Here is a 19,601-nt window from a genome sequence, read left to right as displayed (position 1 = left end):
CATTGACGAAATACACACGTAAAATGTCAGCTTTGTTTTTGCTGTCAATTACTGTCAACTCATACGATTCCAACACTTTAGTGATGACTTTACCACATCCCTAGGCCCCAATGTTTACATGGTTCTGTGAGGCAGTGGCCGATGCACTGGGGTGAACTCGGCACAACGCCGTCAAGGCAGCTGCCCGCACAGGTTGACCAAAAAGGCGTGTTGGTTAATTTAGACGCAGGCCAATTTCCCTGGGTTAACACAACACTTTGAAGCTCTATTAAACTCTCACAATGCCATTGTTGCCCACGTTCGGAGGTGGGCGTTTTAATACAGTTTCAATTGCAACATTAATCTTATACAAGTTATCCCTCCATAAAGAGCCCAGATGAAAAGTCTAAGTCAATGTGCAGCTGAAGTAGGGGGGGGGAGACACACAATACTGTATATATTCGGCACTGCATTGTTCCGTGGAATCAATATTAACAATTTTTTTATTGCATCTAATATTATATACCGATGCTTTATTAACTTCTTCCTTCTACTTTCCTTTCCCAACAGGTGTGCAAAGACGTCGAGTTTTCTCGCGAGGCGGCAGACCCCATTCATTATAAGACGGCGCTCAGCGGGCACGGTGCTGTTTTGCCTTGGCTAAAAAGACAATGCGAGGTGGTTTACACATTCGTCATCTTAATTGGCGACTGCCAACAACCTGTGGGGCCATCCATTTAGTACGTACGCATGGAGGAGGGAGGGGGGGTTAACCCAAATGCGTACGCTTGCGTATGGAGCGGGGTCTTACTGACACGCATAGGAAACGGGGGGTGGGTGAAGCCTCGGTAAAAATGCAGCCGGCGGTGGACTGTTTTGCTTAAACACGTTAATATTATTAATCCTTGATCGTTTCTGCGTGGATTAAATATCGGCCGTTCTATAGGTGGGGTGGGGAGGAGTCAAGTTGACAGATTTTTTTGCGTACGTACTCAAATGGATGGCCACTGGTCAGGTGGTGGTGGTGATGCGCATTGACAAACCTCAAAATGAACATCGCGGGCCGAATTTGCGAAAATGGAAAATGTTTGCCTGCGTCGTTGCGACAACTGCGCGGGTGACGATCGCGCCGAAGCCAAATTAATTTAGCCATTATTACGAGAGTAGTCTCAAAAGCACTGCCGTGTGTTAAAACATATTATGTAACCGGCTTTGCCTCCGAAGGGCGCATCGTTCACAATTACAGCAGGCCATTAAAAGGCACAGTGTGCACGAGTTATTACCCTCACGAAAGCTGACGGAAGTAACCATTTGAAACGTTTCCAATAAATAATGCACGTATGAGCTAATACTGTACTAGCCGTCGACCAATTGGCGATTCTTTAGATGTTAATCTTGTCGCATCGCGAGAAAAACCGCCGACAATACAATCCTTGTGCAAACAAAATAGAATTGTTTTTCTCTTTACAAAAGTGCACGACTGCCCCGAACAGAGACGAATGAAGCAAGCAGTCCTCTGTAACTACCAACAACACTCCCTTTACGGAGTACTTCCCCGTGGGCAATTTGACTTGAGGATTCCCTACACACCTTCCAGATCAAGGGAGGAGGCCCGCCTGCCCCTTGGCAAGTCGTCCGGAATGTATTCACACCCACCAGACTCGCAAGTTGACACTCAACATCGATTGCCAAAGTGTCAAATAATCGACTCGGCTTTACCACTGTCGTTTAACAATGGCAAATGATGACAAGTGTTCGATCATATAGCGAATCGCCTTAAACTCGGGTCTTCTTTACAACGGAACATTTAGTCGCAAAGGGCCTTCACCTGGTTATAAAGTTCGCGCGCATACAGTAAGGAAGGGGGGAAAAAAACAATATAGTACTTGCTAAACCTACGATTCAGCACTGTGTTGGCAAGAGCTATTTATATCGCGGGAAAGATTTGTCAAACTCCCCAAACGTGTCGCAGAGACCAAATCAGACCTTATTGGTCACCCCGTGCCCCTTATAAATCTCAACGTTCATCCTACAAAGTCCCATCACAAGGGCAAAGCACAAAACAACATTTTTTACTCAATTTCCCTGAACAAGGAATACGGGTAAACCCGTATGGGTAGGCAGGTATGATGTCGGGGTTATGCGGTGGCCAGGGTACGACAGTACAGCAAATGTGTTCGTAGACCCCATATCATCCCCTCCTCTACCGATACTCCGGCTTGCCCCCACCACTACACCCCGAAAAATCACCGATTTCACATAAAATCGTGTCTTCTTGATTACATAACTATAATTGCCTATGACCAGACCACCCAGAATTCACCCCACCGCGTCAGATTTCGGAACCGAAGGAGGATGAGGAGGAGGTTTGAGCTTGGACAGTTTCAATGGGTGACCCAATCTTTATCTACAGCCACAAGGTCTTATTCTTAGCTCTTTCGGTAAAGTCACGTTAAAGGGAAACAATAAAATAATAAAATATAACGATACATATATTTTATTATTTTATTGTTTCCCTTCAACGTGACTTTACCGAAAGAGCTAAGAATATGAATTACTGCAGTCACGAAAGCTTTAAATCAAAATTTAGCCACAAGGTCGTCACAGGCGGGCAGCACTGAGCGCAGTGCAGCAAACTGCATGTGTTGCACCCTACTTCTATGCTCCCACGTCTGTGTCTGCCTCCGCCTTCGCCAACCTGCACTGACCAGCGAGGTGAAGTTATGGTCAAGTAAAGCATCGCGACCTGCAAGGCTCAGGACGGGGGGGTGATGTGTGTGTGCGCATTCATCCAGCAGCGGACTGCCAAATTGGAATTCAAATGAGGTAATGTTACACATCGTGTTAGAATCATCAACAACATTTCTGCCGTTCGCCTTGAAGTTCGCGTTAATAATGCCAGGTTAGGTTCAACTTGCGAGTTTCGGGACTGAAACCGTCCACAGATAATAACACACATACAACTCAACACACACACAATACGGTTGTTAGTAAACTCTAGCGCCTCGTTAAGTGAAAAGTAATGTCATGCTGCTGCAAGGAAACGGGAGCGCGTAATAACAACGCCCGCGAATCCCGCATCAATGCGTCACGTCGAAAACCTATAACCGGGGGAAATCGTCATTAAATCTACAACAAAAACCGGGCACACGACGAGCTTTAAAAACAAGGCACAAACGAAATGACAATGCGGATAATAATAATAAACAAAAAATGTGTTTTTTTATCGCTAAGCGTTTTAACGCTCGCGTACACTTTAATCACTCGGGAGCTTTTGCCACTTGGACGTGAGCGGCGCAGACATAACAACAACCTCACGGATCCCCTCTCACCCACGGCCGCGACGAGCAAACCAAATTCTTCCATCGTTAAAAAAAAAAGACTCGAAACGCCTCAACCGCGAGCTGGTATCGCGACGAACGAACGAACGAAAGGCCGCGTACAAAATGAGCAAGGAAGTGCGGAACGACCTCAAAAAGTGTCGCAGGGAAGCGGCGAAGGCCTTCGCCCGCACGACCCAATCTAGGTCACGTAAACCAACACCGCGCACGCACGCACGCGGCCTACGTTAACTTTAACACACCCCCCCACCACCACCACTAAACAAAAACACACACAACACACAAAGAGAGGGGCTCGACAACTAGAGTCGTCACTTAACAGCCGCTAAAATGAGTACGTACTCGCCGATGATTTGGTGAAACTTACTGGTTAATTAATGCATTAAAAGGAGCGAGCAGGCCCAAGCCTGCCACCGACCGACGACGGAGCCTCTTATTATCGCCGCAACCCAACTGTGACTTTTTTATTTATTTTTTTTATCCCGCTCGTCTTTTTCTTCACCTCTGCAGCGATAGCACCCAACGACCGGCGAAGTTTCGCCGCGTCGGGCGGTATTCGCGTCGTATTTTTGAGAGTTTTATCTCGTGAGTTGTGGTTGTTTTCACGTCGCTAGTTGTTGTTGTTGACGCCGCCTCAAGCTCCGCTCCCCCGCGCGGGGCGCGACGCCATTTTGAACTAAGGGGAGGGGGGGGGGTCTGGGGGCGTGGTTAGGGCATTCGTTGTGTGGGTGTGTGTCAATGTGTGTGTATGTCAGTGTATGTCAATGTGTGTGTATGTCAATGTGTTTGTATGTCAGTGTGTGTGCACGTCAGTGTGTGGGGAGCGGTAGAGTAGCGGTTAGCGCGCTGCACTACAAACCCAGCTACCCGAGTTCCATTCCCGCTCATGGTCAACATCGGTGACGATGATCTGAACCGGTCCTGAGCTACCCCTAGGTCGACTCGGCCTCAAATGAGAACCTGGTGCGGTGCGTAATAAACATCGCCACGAGGGAGACAAAGGCCGCCGGGCGTGGTGTTGGCCACCCACCCCCTCGTATGCCATTCTGGCCTTCATAGGTGCTCTCTAACAGCACTTGCCCCAATCGTCTGCTAAGGCTATATGGGGAGTCTTTGTCTTGTACGTCAGTGTGTGTGTGTTTCTGTGTCCGACAAAAACAACCCCCTACCTCCTCGTGGTGCCGGACGGTAACGCTGTGGTGGGCAGTTCCGTGGGGGGGGGGGGGGCAATTCCGATTGGCCTTTCCCTTTCATGGCGGTTGTAACCACCAGAGCAGCCAAATGGGGGCTCTGGACGGGTGCGAGAGGCTGGTAACCCCTCCACCTTCCATTAACTACCACCAAACTACGCGTTAAAACAATTATTAAGCTTGTGCCGGAGGCTGAATCCTTAACTTACCCTCGGGGTTCCTCCAGAAACAACAAAAAGCCGCTACGGATTGCCACGTAGAATGTTGAAATGCTCACTGCGGCGGAGGGGCTGCCACTCCTCTGTCGGGAGCTAGACTGGTACCGCCTGGATCGCTGTGGTAATCAGGAGGTCTGGTGGACCGGCTCTGGCTCCTGCACCATGAGGGGTGGACAGTCCTCTACTCGGGGCAAGAGACTGCCAAACAACAGGGAGTGTGGCGTGAAGTGTGGGAAGCTGTAAGCCCCAGGCTACTTTGGGCTCGCCTTCCCATCAACCAGAGGCGAGGAGTGGTGGTCGTGGTTACTTATGCCCCCACCGAAGACGAACATCTGTGGAGGGATGCAGGCAAGGCCATTGAGTCAGATGCCTTCCATGACCTCCTGTCACAGGTGCTGACTAAAGTGGCCCCTCGGTATAGAGTCATTTTATTGGGTGACTTCAATGCCCGAGTTGATCATGCTGCTAATAACTGGTCTGGAGTGATTGGAAGGCATGGGCCAGATCAGTTCAATAACAACAGTAGGAGGCTGCTAGATTTTTGTGCAGCCCATAGGCTTGTAATTACCAACACGCTGTACCGGCATTGGCGAATCCACAAAACATGCATGCCGGGTCCAAGCAAGAACATCTGCTGGACTACATAGTGACGGAACAGCAGATGCGGGCCCATGTCCTTGACACCAGGACCTACCGTGGAGCTAATCTGTCCACTGACCATCGACTTGTCATCTGTAAGATGCGCCTGCCATTCTTCCGCTCCGGTGGTGGGTGTACACTCAGGACCCCATTCAAACCCATAATGGCATGGTCTCAGCAAGCTGATGAAATTTGCAAGCGAGAATTTAATCATCGCTTGCGGCTGGGGTTGGCATTGTCCTCCACTCCTCCTGATGTCGAAGGGAAATGGGTGAGGTGTAGAACTACGACTCAAGCAGCTGCAATGGCTGCTTTGGGTGCATGGTCCAGACCTCCCCAGAGACACTGGCTGACAAGAGGAGGTGTTCAGACTGGCTGAGAAAAAGCGACAGGCCCACTCTCATTGTCTACAACATCCCACATAAGAGAATGAGGAGGCCTACCTCAGCCTTCGCTCGGAGGTTCGGAGAGCCGTGAGGCGCTGCAAGGATGGGTGGTGCACGCGGGTTGCTCAGGAGATGGAATCTGCCTCAATGGCCCGCGATCACAAATCGCTCTTTAACTCCATCAAAAAAGCAACCTGCAGCACCATACCTATTTCCATCATTAGGGGAAAGAACGGTGATCCAATCTCCGACCCCTAGGAATAGGTGTGCAGATTTGCTGAGCATTTCTGTGAGGTCCTGGAGGAGGGGAAATCCCTCAGCCTGGAATCTCACTCCTCAGTGTGCCGGAAAGGTCCTGGCAAGGATTATTCAACATCGCCTTACTAGGCACGCTGAGGAGAGGCTTGCTGAGCCCCAATGCGGTTTCAGGAAAGGGCGGTCCTGCACAGATGCCATATTTTCTGTCCGTCTACTACAGCAGAGGTGTAGGGAATTCCAACAAGACCTACATCTCTGCTTTATTGACCTGGTAAAGGCCTATGTTCTGGGTTGTTCTTCGCGCTTTCAGAGTCCCTGACCCACTGCTCATGATTATGAAGGACATTCATTATGGTGAGTGGGCCCGGGTAAAACTACGTGGCCAGGAGTCGGAGCCATTCCCTATTCACCTTGGGGTGCGACAGGGATGTCCTCTAGCTCCCACATTATTTAACATCTATTTCGACCATGTAGTTTGTCAAGCCTTCAATAGCTGTACCGGAGGAATTTCCATCTGGTACAAATACAATGGGAGGCTCATCGATGCCCGGGTGCAGTCAAGGGATGGCTCCCTATTGCTCAGCGATGTTATGTATGCCGATTATCTGGTAATTGCTGCTCACTCAGAGGAGGAGTTGGAGGCGCTGCTGCTGAACCTGGAGCTTGCCACTAAGGAGAGCAGAGGAGTGACGCTCACAATAACGAGCGGAGCGCCAGGTGGCTAAAGCACAGAAAGTTGGCACAGTAGGGGGCACAGATGGTGAATCAGCCAGCCGTCTCAGTCAGTCGACCTGTGGCATCTGGGTCTGCCCCGTGACCTGCCAGTGGGCGTTCGACACTTCACATGGCCTCAACGTCCACATAGCCTGGTACAAGCGTCGTGGTGACGTCACCCACACTTAGTGACGAATGGCGGTTGAAGTTTCTGTGTGTACGTAGGTGTGTGTCTGTGTGTACGTGGGTGTGTGTGTACGTCAGCGTGTGTGTGTCTGTGTGTACGTCAGTTCGCTGTGCTATGAACCCGGCCACCCGAGATCGATTCCCGCTCACGGCCAACACCAGTGACGATTATCTGAACCAGCTCCCCCTAGGTCGACTCAGCCTCAAACGAAGTACCTGGTGCGTTGCGTAATCATCGCGACTAGGGAGACAAAAGGCGACCAGACATGGGGTGCTGGCCACCCACCCCCTCGTGTGCCATGCCGGCCTGCATGAGATGGTCGCTCACAGCAATTGCCCCCAACATTCTACTGTAGGCTATACGGGGGATCTTTGTCTTTGTTCCTATTTATAGTTGTACTTGTACGGGTGGGTGTGGGTGTGAATGCCATTGTGTGTGTCAGAGTACGTGTGTGTGTGTGTGCACGTGTGCTGGTGACACAAGTGCACGTGTCAGTGTATGCAGGTGTGCACGGTGCTCAACTAGTAGCGAGCACTTGTCCCGAGTCTGTTAAAGGCTATACTATATCGGGGATCTTTTGCCTTTGTTTACGTACCAAAAGACAAGGATAAAGATCCCCCGTATAGCCTTAACAGACTGTAGGGGTAAGTGCTGTTAGCGAGCACCTATGAAGGCCGGAACGGTACACGAGGGGGTGGGTGGCCAGCACCACGCCCGACCGCCTTTGTCTCCCCAGTGCCAATGTTTTTATCCACCACACCAGGTACTCATTTGAGGCTGAATCGACCTAGGGGAGGCCCAGGACCGGTTCAGATAATCGTCACTGGTGTTGGCCGTGAGCGGGAATCGAACCCTGGTCGCCAGGTTCATAGCGCAGCGCGCTAACCGCTACACTACCGCTCCCCACGTACCACACACACGTACACACACACATGGTTGCAGTGCAGCTATAATTAAAACATCATGCCGGTTTGAGCAAAGTCATACCTTCCACTTCCTCAACATAATCACACCCAGTGACATGCACACACACTCAACTATAAATCGGCGCGCGTGTTCGCTGTTAAAGACAATGACAACGGTGGCTAGGAGATGTTAACTACCTCGCTTGGTATACGGGAGGTTGTTTGGGTCCGATCCTGACCCTGACGCCTGACGCTGTATATTTGTGGAGTTTCCATGCTCACTCTCCCCGTGGTCGCGTGGATTTTTCTCCGGGTCCTCCGGTTTTCGCCTCCACATTCAGAAACCGCGTGCGCTTCCGAGTATTTATTTGTCTGCCGTAAATGTCCACGTGACGATGAGCCAACTTCATTGAGCTATCGTTTGTGCTGCGTTGGCATCACTGCCATTTACGCGACGGTGATGGCCAGGCCGCTTGTGAAAAAGAGGCCAGTAGGTCTCACCTGCTAAAGTAAAAATAGCTTCTAGTTGTTTTTTTTTAGAACGGGGGGGGGGGGGTGATGGACACAACTGGGCTGCTCGAAGGCAAGCCACCCTCCCCAGCAACGTCCGAGGAGCGACGCTCACAACAACGAACGAGAGGCGCCGGGCGGATAAAACTCAGCGAGGCGGCACGGTGAGCCAATCGCAGGCGGCCGTCACCTGTCGATCGTCTCGCTCACAGTCGACCCATAAACACCTTGGAGGAGTCCGGACCCCGTGACCTCCGCACCAGCGGCGAGAAGTCTTCCCCATACTCTTTGGTTCTATTCGGTAAAGTCACGTAGGTGAAAATAAAATAAACAACGACGTTATTTTTACCTACATGACTTTACCGAATAGAACCAAAGAGTATGGATCCTTGCAGTCACGAAAGCTTCAAATATAGAAGTCTTCCGCACTTTACACCGGTGCTTCTTATAACCTTTTATTACTGCAGCCTTGCTGCACCACCCACCTTTGGTTCTCAATCGTAACAAAAAAATGTATAAAGTTAATAAATGCATAGGGTTTGATGAAACAAAGTAAGTTGTACTTCTTCTTTGGTTGTTTCGGTAAAGTCACGTAGAATGAGAATAAAATAATAAATTGATAAAATAAAATAACACAATAAAATTCTCACGACGTTTCGGCCACAACACAAGCGGTGAGAATTTTATTGTGTTATTTTATTTCATCAATTTATTATTTTATTCTCATTCCACGTGACTTTACCGAAAGAACCAAAGAAGATGAATCCTTGCAGTCACGAAAGCTTTAAATCGAAATTTAAGTTGTACTTCCGTGCCCATCTTTTTCCTGATTTACCGTCTAAAACTAAAAAAAAACATCTGACCATGTCTCGCACCCCCAGAACGGGCATCTCGCAACCCCCGGGTTAAGAAGAACCGCTGCTTTACACGATAGCCTGTTGAAGTGTAGCCACCTAGCCTGGCACAAGCGCTGCATTGGCATCGTCATTGTTGTTGCCCAGTTTGTTTAAGCGTGGACATATGCTGGTGAGCCCAGGCAGGTGTGTGTGTGCACATGCGTGTGCCTAACCGCACACAGACAACTGAAGTGCAATGTTAATTTAAACATCCTGGCTTACGGCAAAGCCAAGTCTTGTGAGTTTGCTCACATAAACACAAAGCAAGCTACTTCCACATCACAACCACATGATGATGATGTTTCCCGTTGTACCACCAACACCCCCACTCCGTCACTCACCTGAGCTTGCCCACATGGCTGGCCACGTGAATGTTGGTTAAATCTTAAAAGCCCAACGCAGTACATTGCACTGTACTGTTACTGTGTTCGGCCGTGAGTTGTGGAGCGGTGGGCGCAGTGGTTCGCACAACACGCGACAAACCACCAGCAAGCCGAGTTTCGGCCTGGCGTGGTGCTGGCCACACTATCCCTTCGTGCCTTAGCAGGAGCTCGCTAACAGCACTTGCCCCAACAGTCTCTTAAGGCTAGAGGGAGTGGGGGGAAATATTTGCCTTGTATGTGTATTATACATGTGTGTGCGTAAGGCAGCATTTAGCGGTGAGCGCACTGCGCTGCAAATCTGGCGACCCGAGTTCGATTCCCCCATACGGCCAATACCAGTGATGCATATCTGAACCGGTTATGGGCCTCCTCTACGTCGAGTCAGCCTCAAATGAGTGCCTGGTGTGTAAAACATCGTCACTAGCGAGACAAAGGCGGCCGGGCGTGGTGCTGGCCACCTACGCCCTCGTGTGCCGTGCTCGCTAACAGCACTTGCTCCAACAGTCTGTTGAAGCTATAGGGGGCATCTTTTTTGTACGGCAGCATTCAGGGAAAGCATCGTGTGGGAATCCATCCCCTATTAAATTTAGCGAGGGGGTCTAGAAGTTAATTTTAGTCTTGGATTTGCTTCCTTTCATCTGTCTACTCTCGGCTGTAAATCTTCCTCCCCATCAAAGTTGGGCTTTTTTTAGGCTGGTCGATTGGGGGGAACATTGCTAATCTTTTCCTCAACAACAATTTTATTGCCGTACTTTTTGTTATTCTGCACACTCGACGGTCTTCGAGGGTAGTAGTCGTAGTGAATTATTATTTTGTTACCAACCAGATGCAGCCGGGTCGCTCCAAATACATTTTCTGTGACTGCGTTTAGCATCGCTGCATCTGTACATGGGTGGCGTGGGGATAAAAAAATACTTTTCCATCACCACCGTCAGTCATTGTCTTGAAACCGGCAAAACATGAAGATAACATTCTGCACGACGGCCCTCTCACTCAAGCGGAGAGGGCAACGCGGATTAGATTGGAAATAAGATTCGCGAAAAGGCCTCCTCTGGTGCATTTTCGGGTTTGTTTCTCTCCGCCGTGCTGAGGAACCTACCCGCCGGCACGTGCATCGAAACGTCGGACGTCGTGCCAAACAACAACAACGACGACGCGGCACAACCGCAAAACCTACTTACGTCGTTCTACGATTTGGAATCGTACCGATGGTGGCCGATTCAGCTGTTTACGCGCCGCCGCACATTTTTCGCTCTCTCTGCTATAGAGCGAGCGACCGGACTAGAGACCCAGCGAGGGTTGCCTGGTGAATCGCATTGTTACTTAGAATTTCAACGTGTAACACGCACAGTTTTCGACAGCTCTCGACGACAGAGAAAGACTCAGGGGACTACTGGAGGAGGAACCACGGACAAAGAAGGAAGGCAGCAGCCACACGGTGAGTCAGCGACAACAATTGTCCAATCTCTGCGGTCCTCTACATATTCATGTTTTATCAGACTGGACAGAGGCGTGTCCCGCTTAACGAGCGTTCTTTCGACCCACGAGAATTCACTTCGTAGACCGATTTGAATTTAGACCCATTTGTTCGCAAAACGAGCAAATGTTTGCTTAGCGGGCGGAAAACCGATCGATAAGCATGCGTCCCTGTGGCGGCAGGGGGCGCACGGTGCCCCCCAGCGTGTTTCGTCAGGAGGGGGCCTCATGGTGGCACTATAATGGGTGGGTGGGTGGAGGGTTAGGTGGGTGGTGGGGGGAGGGGTGGGTGGGGGGGCGGTGCTAATTAATTGCAGACGCCGAGGACAGGCAGTCTCGCTCCAACTCGCATCCACGTATCGTGGCTATGAACCCAGCGACCCTGGTTCGATTCCGAGCCATGGCTAACATCAATGGCGAGTGATATTTGAGCCGGCGGTCCTTGCATTCCCTCCCCCCTGCTGCTCCCTCCACACGCTAACATAATCTACCCTTCAAACAAACTACATCAATGCCGGGCGCCTGCAAGCACTGCGGTTCCTCATGTGTTACCTTTGATGTTTTTTTACTTTTTAAAAATATATAATTTGTATTTCTCACGTGAAAAAAAGTTGTTTAGGAGTTTATCGACAATCTAACGGGACGTGTATAAATGTTTATTCCGTCCACAAATGGGATGCAGGTTTTATTTTCTGCGTGGAAAGGACGTGCACATTTTAACTCGTCCTGTCATCGTTTATACGAATGACTTGTGTTCACGTAAACGGCGCTTATTTGAATAAAATACCAATTGGCAACCGGGTAGTCCACTTTGTGCAAAATTATAGTTCCTTGAAAGCAATGGAATTGGAAGAAAAAAACAATGCTTGCATATGAACAGCTCATGTAATTTATGTAAACCTTCTTTGGTGTTTGCAAAAATATCTGCATTCATATTTTTGTCAAAAATAAAGCAAACCCTATACTTCAAACCTTAATTAAATATTATAAATAGGAGGTCATGTTTTCTACCATAGCAGTATATTTCCTGTGTTATTGAATATCTGTTGAACATCATGTGGTGCCAACTCGTTTGAGGGTAGGGGATGGGTAGGGGGGGGGGTGTACCTTAATCTAATCACTAATTCGCCAGCCGTGCCAATATAATATCAAAGAGGCGCGCTCACCATGTAAAAACACATTTCGGTAAACCACACTGAGATATGATATCTCCCTCCGTTGGAAGTGGGGAAGATGGGGGGAGGGGGTTACACAGGGATATGAACGCGTCATTACGAACATTAAAAAGTCGCCTTCGTGGGCCATCGCACAGGGCAGACGGGATGACCCACTACGAGCGAGCTTGTGAAGATAACGAATGTGTCTTTCAAGATTACCATGAACGCACCTCACTGCCCAACGCCCCCCCCCCAAACCCCCCCGCCAGATTCAGCAGCAGCTGCGGTAGAGACACGTGGCAGTGACCTCCACGATCTGGCCCGGTCTCGTGGAGATCAATCCAAAGGTGTCACGGTGGCTAGGAGATGTTAACTACCTCGCCTGGTATACAGGAGGTCGTGGGTTCAATCCCGACCCAAACGCCTGCTGTATATTTGAAGTTTATACATTCTCCCCGTGGTCGCATGGATTTTTCTCGGGATCCTCCGATTTTCCCTCTGTATTTAGAATCAACATCATGCGTTTAGAGTATTTAGCTGCTCTAACATTTCCATATGAAAGCCACTTTGTTGAGCTATCATTTGTGGCCAGGTCGCTTCTGAAAAAGAGCTATATAGCTTAGTGGGCCTTACCTGGTAAAATAAAAATTGTTTGAGTTTATGGTAGCCCGGCCGCCCTGTGAAATGGTCACGACATCAGAGAGTCGGCGCGGACCAGACGGACGTCACCTTCAGGGAGTTGTTTAAAAAAAAAACACGCGGTATAACATTACATATATAACATCTCTTTACCTTGGGATAGCATAAATCTAACCACACGTAATAAAAAAAGTTTTATAAATTATGGTGGCTTTTCCTCCGGTAGCGGAGGGAAGTCTGTCAGGGGAAGGAGGATGGAGGGGACCGCGACCAACCCCACAGCTCTGCCAGGCTGTTCCAGGAATGCACTGGCACGGCTCTGAGTCGCCCATTGCAACGCAGCATCAGCAGCAAGAGCACAGCCCACTAATCTGTGTTCCGTCGCTATGAGCACGCGCATGCGACTATTATACCTGTGCCAGATATTACTACGGCATCTTGAGACGTGCTGACATTTAAACAATAATACATTTTCCGGCACTTTTTTCAAGCCCCACTGCCAGATGAAGGCCTCGGCAAAGCCTGTGTCGATCATCGGGGTTAACTTTAACCGTACTTCGCCGTGCCGGTCAGTGCAGGTTGGTGAAGGAGGGGCAGAAATGGGGAGGGGGAGCCGAGACCACTTGCCGGTGATATTATCCGTGGCCGGGGAATCGAACTCATGTGGTCGGGTTCGCAGAGCCCCCCGTGAACCACTGCGCCCACCGCTCCCATCCTCTCTGACATGCGCGCGTACACATTTTTCATGAGGCCGTACACAAAGTGACACACCTGCAATGTGTAATTGCAGTTTACTCACAGAATCGTTAATTTTACTTCCCACTTGACCGCCTAATGGCTTGCAGATGTATTTTAAATGCCGCGCGCTACTCCGAGCGCACTGCGTCAAAGACCACCTCCAGCCATAACTGCGGCTTAATGTGCCTTCAAAAAGCACCCTGCAGATTTACAAGATCAGACAGAATCGGCTCCCGCCGGGTGCTTTATTTATTTTGTGTGGGTGTGTTTCGCTCGGTGCGGGTTAATTGCCCCGAAAATATAACTTGTCCTCCGCTGCCAAACGTGCGCTTTGTTAATTTCGCAAAGGGAGGGTGAGATTTTAGCATTCATCGATAATCACAAGCAATTGAAAAATAATCCATCAAAAGTATATGGAATTATCATTTCTATAACTTTTACTGCCATATTTGCATTTTATCCACTGTATTAACTAAGTATCCTATTTTTTATTTAGCAGGTAAGGCCCACTGAGCTATATAGCTCTTTTTCAGGAGCTACTTGACCATAAATGAAAGCTCAACTAAGTGGCTTATCGATGTGGAAATTGATAGCAGCCAAATACTTTAAACGCATCTTGTTGATTCTAAATGCGGAGGGAAAAACCGGAGGACCCGAAGAAAAATCCACGCGACCACGGGGAGAACACGCAAGCTCCAAATATACAGGCACCAGAGTCGGGATCGAACCCACGACCTCCTGTATACCCGGCGAGGTAGTTAACATCTCACTACCATGGTGCCTAAAAATATAAAGATATATCGTGCTGCATTAAGTGGGGGCACAGCGGTTAGGGCACTGAGCTATAAATCTGGCCACCCGATGTTCAACTCCCAGACACCGCCAACATCAGTGGTGAGTGATTTCTGAATCGTTCCTGACCCCCACCCCCTTCACCAACCCTGCACTGACAAGCGTGGTGAAGTATGGTCAAATAAGCCCCATCACTGACGCGGCATTCAACCAATAATGGACTAGCTTCATCAGGCGACAGCCAGATTTGTGGAGAAGTCCTCCTGTTTCGTTCCTTAAATAAAGGGGTAGATGTGATGACAACGGTTGTGCAGCTTTTCTCGCGTTGTAATTACCGGCGAAACGTCATACACAATTTGTAAATGTTGTGGCTTGGCTCTCCAACACATCGGTGTGCTGTACTAGTAACGAATCGGCATGTTCTGTTTACGTGACAAACCTTACTGATTGGTTGTGTCGCGTGGTGGTGGGCTTGACGACAAATTTATATATATACGAGATTTAACCCCAAAAACCTGTATTATGGATGATATTGGTCACAAAAGCCTACGTGTTAAACTGATGAAGGGTATATATTCTTGGTTCTTTCGGTAAAGTCACGTTGAAGGGAAACAACGTGACTTTACCGAAAGAACCAAGAATATGAATCACTGCAGTCACGAAAGCTTTAAATCAAAATTTGATGAAGGGTAGTATATTTTTTTGTAACACGTATCTTGTATGTAAGTAAAAAATGTAATAAGTGTTTTTTTGTACGCAGTTCTTTTAATGTAAGGCGTCATCTGTTGACGAATCACATTCAACGCCACACCGTGCAGTTTGAACGATCACGCATTCGAATCGGTTTTAACCGTCACTCGACCAATTGAACTGGACTCGATGAGCCGATTGGAATAGAATATTCATTCTACGAATGGCTGTCGAAAAACTGATCATCGATGAACAGCCCTGTTTCGATCTGACACTGTTGTCATGATCGTCGCGTGTGTGCTTCTCAATTCTGTACTGATATCTTTATTTAATTTTACAATCCATTCAAAATTCAGGCTCCCACTTAAGGGATATTCGCATGAAGAGAAGATAATATATTTTTTTAACTGGATAGGAAAGAATGTAAAACCATTCTACAAAAATGGAACAGCTACACCGAGGGGACATAAAAAAATACCAAAATACTCATCATTTATCTGCTATGAAGAAGGGTCATTGCCTGAAACGTCACCTATTACATATTCTTTGTTTTAAGGCCAATGGGTGATTGGCGAATGTTTATTTTCCATTGAAAGACGAATCGGGAACGGTAACCCACTTTCACCTAAGTTATTTGCCGACACGTACTTATCAAAGCAACCGGTGTAAAAACTTCACTTCAGGATGTGTGCAATTTGCAGGACAAAGAAGGCCACAAAGTTGGGCTCAACATCCCGTTCTTGCGTGCGATGGCAGCGCTGTGGTTCAGGAGCTCGATGCCAATGTCGAGGTCTGTTGGCCACGACGAGAGGGCTTCAGCAGAGAGAGATCGTGCAGTTTTACTGTTCCTCGGTTGAAGGAGCGCAGACTACAGTATGTATGCACGTTGAACTTTTTTTGCACCGTATGTAGCCAACTGCGCTAATTGGAGGTGCGGGGGAAGGACAACAAACTAAATTCAATAAGCAGTATTAATGAAATGAGTTTTCAATTTATATGTAAAAGTTCATAGCTCCAGTGGCTTCCTAATATCAGAAGAGCGTTCCAGACGGCCAGCAGAAGCGCATCCAAAAGCGCGCGATGCGGTGGCCGTCTTCGTTCGATGGCGGCCCAAACGCCGCTGCTGCGAGGATGACCGGAATTCGCGTGACGGTTTAGCCTCCTTGACGAGATCAGCGAGGTGTCGTGGAACATTTGTGGCAAGCACTTTGTGTGCAATGAGTGCGACCTTAATGAGTGGGTTGATTGTGCGGTCCGTGGGGCCGTAATATAAATACGAACTCAACTCACGCCATCGAAAGTTTGCAAAACATATTGTTGGTTGGACGGAATGGGAAGCATGGGAATTCAAAGTATGGCCGAATCTGTATCTCTAGAGCAGTGGTTCTTAAGCTTTACTGCAGCCCCCTCACCCCTTTGGTTCTCAATCGTAAAAAAAAAATGTATAATGTGAATAAATACACAGGTTTGATGAAACAAAGTAGTTGTACGTGCGTGCCCGTGATAAATTTGTGCTCCGATTGATTACCTTCTGAAAGAAATCTGGCGATGTCTCGCACCCCCAGGGGTGCAGCGTGCACCCTGCGTGAAGAAGAGCCGCTGACCGGGGGAAATTACTGGAGATGGACTGGGCTGAAAAGGATGAAATAGTGAAGCGGCCAGAAAAAGCAAATGACAGAGGGAGTTATTTTTTTCTGGGGGGGGGGGTGGGGTGTGTAGGGAGGGTTTGAAATCAGAATTTGATTTTTTATTATTATTATAAGGAAGTGACTAATGTGCCTACAGAGGGCCCCTTTCAATCGGTGCTCATTGGCCAGCAATATCGCGCGGATCAGGAACTTGGGCACGATGACTGAAAAAAATGGAACGCGGAGCGGATGAGGCGTGCTCGGAATTACACGGAGACGGATGGAGAGGAGCGCGTGGATCAGGGCACAAAGTGGAAAATGCAGCGGCATGGCGTTCACTGCTGTAAACGCCCCAATCGGCTTGGGGAAGGCCGCATCGCTCAAAGGGATTACGGCCGATTGGCAAGCATGCATTGAGTGTTCAAAAATGCGGCAGGAACGTACGCACTGTGCAATTTGTACTTATATTTGTATTATTGTATTGTTTCCCTTCTACGTGCCTTTACCGAAAGAACCAAGAATATGACTTAATTTCTGTTTAGTTATTTTTAGCGACGTGCTTACTGTTTCCTCCACTTTGCACTCCTATCGCGTTTGTTGTTGTATCGTTTGTTATTGTAACTCGCGCTGACCCCGCGCAGTGAAATATGGTCAAAGCAACCCCCCACGTCTAACACGGCGTCGTCAGGAGGCCGTTATCGGACGGTGGACAGCTCGTCAGCTGTCGACGGTGGTCATAACAATAATGATGATGACGGCCGGCAAGTTTCGGAGTGAAAACAACGGCCGAACACAATGTGGGCCACGGGGAGGGGGTCTACTCCATGAATTCGGGGGCGCCACGGCGACGAGGAGATGTTAACTACCTCGCCTGGTATTCAGGAGGTCGTGGGTTCAATGCCAACCCCCGACTACGCCTGCTGCTGTATATTTGGAGTTTGGGTGCAACTCTCTTTCCCCGTGGTCGCGTGGATTTTTCTCCAGGTCCTCCGGTTTTTCCCTCCACATGTGGAGTCAACATCACGCATTTTAGAGTATTTGGCTGCGATAAATGTCTACGTGGTGACAAGCCACTTCGTTGGGCAATCATTTGTGGCCAGGTCGCTTATGAAAAAGAGAAACATAGCTCAGTGGGCCTCACCTGGTAAAATAAAAAAAAATAGTTTTAGTATAAAATTCGGGAAACATTTCTATAATGTAATTCTGATCATACCCCAAAGCTAAATAACGTTCTATGAGCCAACGCTTATCATACTTTTACTTCCCTGGCCTATGTCAGAATCTTTATTTAGACTACTGGAGGAATCCGATGAGCTATGAAGCTCTTTTTCGCAGACGTCCAGTGTGGGCGAGTCAGCAAGTCGCAAGAGCAAACAATACAACGAACAAAAAACGATCGTAAAATATTAAAGCAAGTCACTAAGTATAAAGAAACAACACCAACACAGTAAGTTATATTAGTCCCATACGAATCTTCTGTCGGTAGCAGCAGCAGCATCACAATCGGCATGTTTGTCAAATCAAGGGCGACAGAAGGCGGACTCGGAATCATCACCACCAGCACCACCTCCACCACCACCAGGACTTTGTTTTAATCTCTTAGAGGTGTCCGCCCCCCACCGCCCACCACGACACCCCCCAGATGGTGGTGCTGTTAGCACTGCCAGGCACTAGAGGCCTCACACTCTTCTCTCACCGCGTGCAAGCAAAAACAAACACCCCCCCGCCCAAACACCCACCTGCCCCACCCCACCACCAACCCCCCCGTGTTGCCTACATCAGAACGGCGTTGGGCAACTCATTATAATGCCACCGTCGGATGAACGTTGGCCCAATGTTGGACCAAACAGTTGACCCAGACGTTCCGCGTTGGATTTCGGCGGCGCTGTTCGCTGCGAGCGCCGGTCAAGGCTGTGGGCGTGGCGGTGAAGGGGGCGGTGCGAGGGGGGCACCACCTCGCCTGGCCGCCTTTGTCTCTCCCACCCCCTCTCCCTCCGCACCCCCCACTTCCCCACCCTCCGCCCCCCCCACCTCTTCCTCCCCCCCCTCGCCTCCTCTGGATCCGCGGCGTCAAAACCGGCGGCCAAGTAGGGTAGAGGGCACAGATCCTCGGCGTCTGCTGCCAACTGCAAAGGAACAACCTCAACGCGTGTGGTGTGTGTGCACGTTGAACTTCTTTTGCACCGTACGTGGCCAACGGCGCTAATCGGCTGCTCCGGTGGGTGGGTGGCGTTTGGAGGACAACAAACTAAACCACAAAAAGTCTCAGGGTCGGGATCGAGCCCACGACCCTCCTGCATACGAGGCGAGGTAGTTAACATCCCGCCACCGGGGCGTCTATTTAACTACGTGTAGCACGTTACAAGACGAGAGAGAGACGACGCCGTCACAAGCGAGGCGAGATATCACCGTCTATCTGTCGTGCTTCGACATTCGCGAGGAGAGAATTATTTTGTTGTTCCCCCCCGCCCCCACCCGCTTCGCTTGAGCTGTTGAGAATTCGTTTAAATAAAATTCACGCCAAACATGAGGCCGTGTTCAACAACAACAACAAAATGTGACGGAAGGAGAGAGACAGGGAGAGGTTGAAAAGAAAAAAGGAGGGCAGCTTTTTATGAAAAACAGTTCACTTTAGAATGCCAACTCTTTATTTATACTGGAGGTATCTGATGAGCTATAACGCTCTTCTTCACAGATGTCCGGGCTTCGGCAAGTCGTGCTTTTGTTGCTCGACGTTTTTCATTCGTGGTTCTGACCACACACAGATTGACTCAGCCTGAAATGTGGAGCTGTGCGTCGAAACATATCAGTGCTGGGCAAGCAAAGACATTTTCACACAACCGCCTCTCTCATTCATCGTTCCAGCCTTAATGGG

General features: G+C 49.0%; 1 protein-coding gene across 15 annotated transcripts in view; it reads right to left on the bottom strand.

Annotated features, from left to right (window-relative positions):
- LOC116939188 (nuclear receptor corepressor 1-like) overlaps positions 1-19,601 on the bottom strand; it is a 185,099-nt gene that overhangs the window by 123,691 nt on the left and 41,807 nt on the right. For 12 of the 15 annotated variants that reach the window (XM_032947291.2, XM_076062451.1, XM_032947301.2 and 9 more), the window contains exon 1: positions 3,688-4,021. The exons of 2 other annotated variants lie outside the window; for them this stretch is intronic. The gene's annotated coding sequence lies outside the window, so the exon portion shown is untranslated. Of the gene's footprint in view, positions 1-3,687; positions 4,022-19,601 lie in introns of those variants that run through there. One more of the 15 variants, XM_076062449.1, reaches the window with a different exon arrangement.

Source organism: Petromyzon marinus, chromosome 5 (assembly GCF_048934315.1).
Source record: "Petromyzon marinus isolate PM22_M1 ecotype Great Lakes invasive population chromosome 5, UKy_Petmar_22M1.pri1.0, whole genome shotgun sequence".
NCBI classification, from domain to species: Eukaryota; Metazoa; Chordata; class Hyperoartia; order Petromyzontiformes; family Petromyzontidae; genus Petromyzon; species Petromyzon marinus.
Note: the sequence above shows the minus strand (reverse complement) of the source record. Positions and strands in the feature narration are given on the sequence as shown.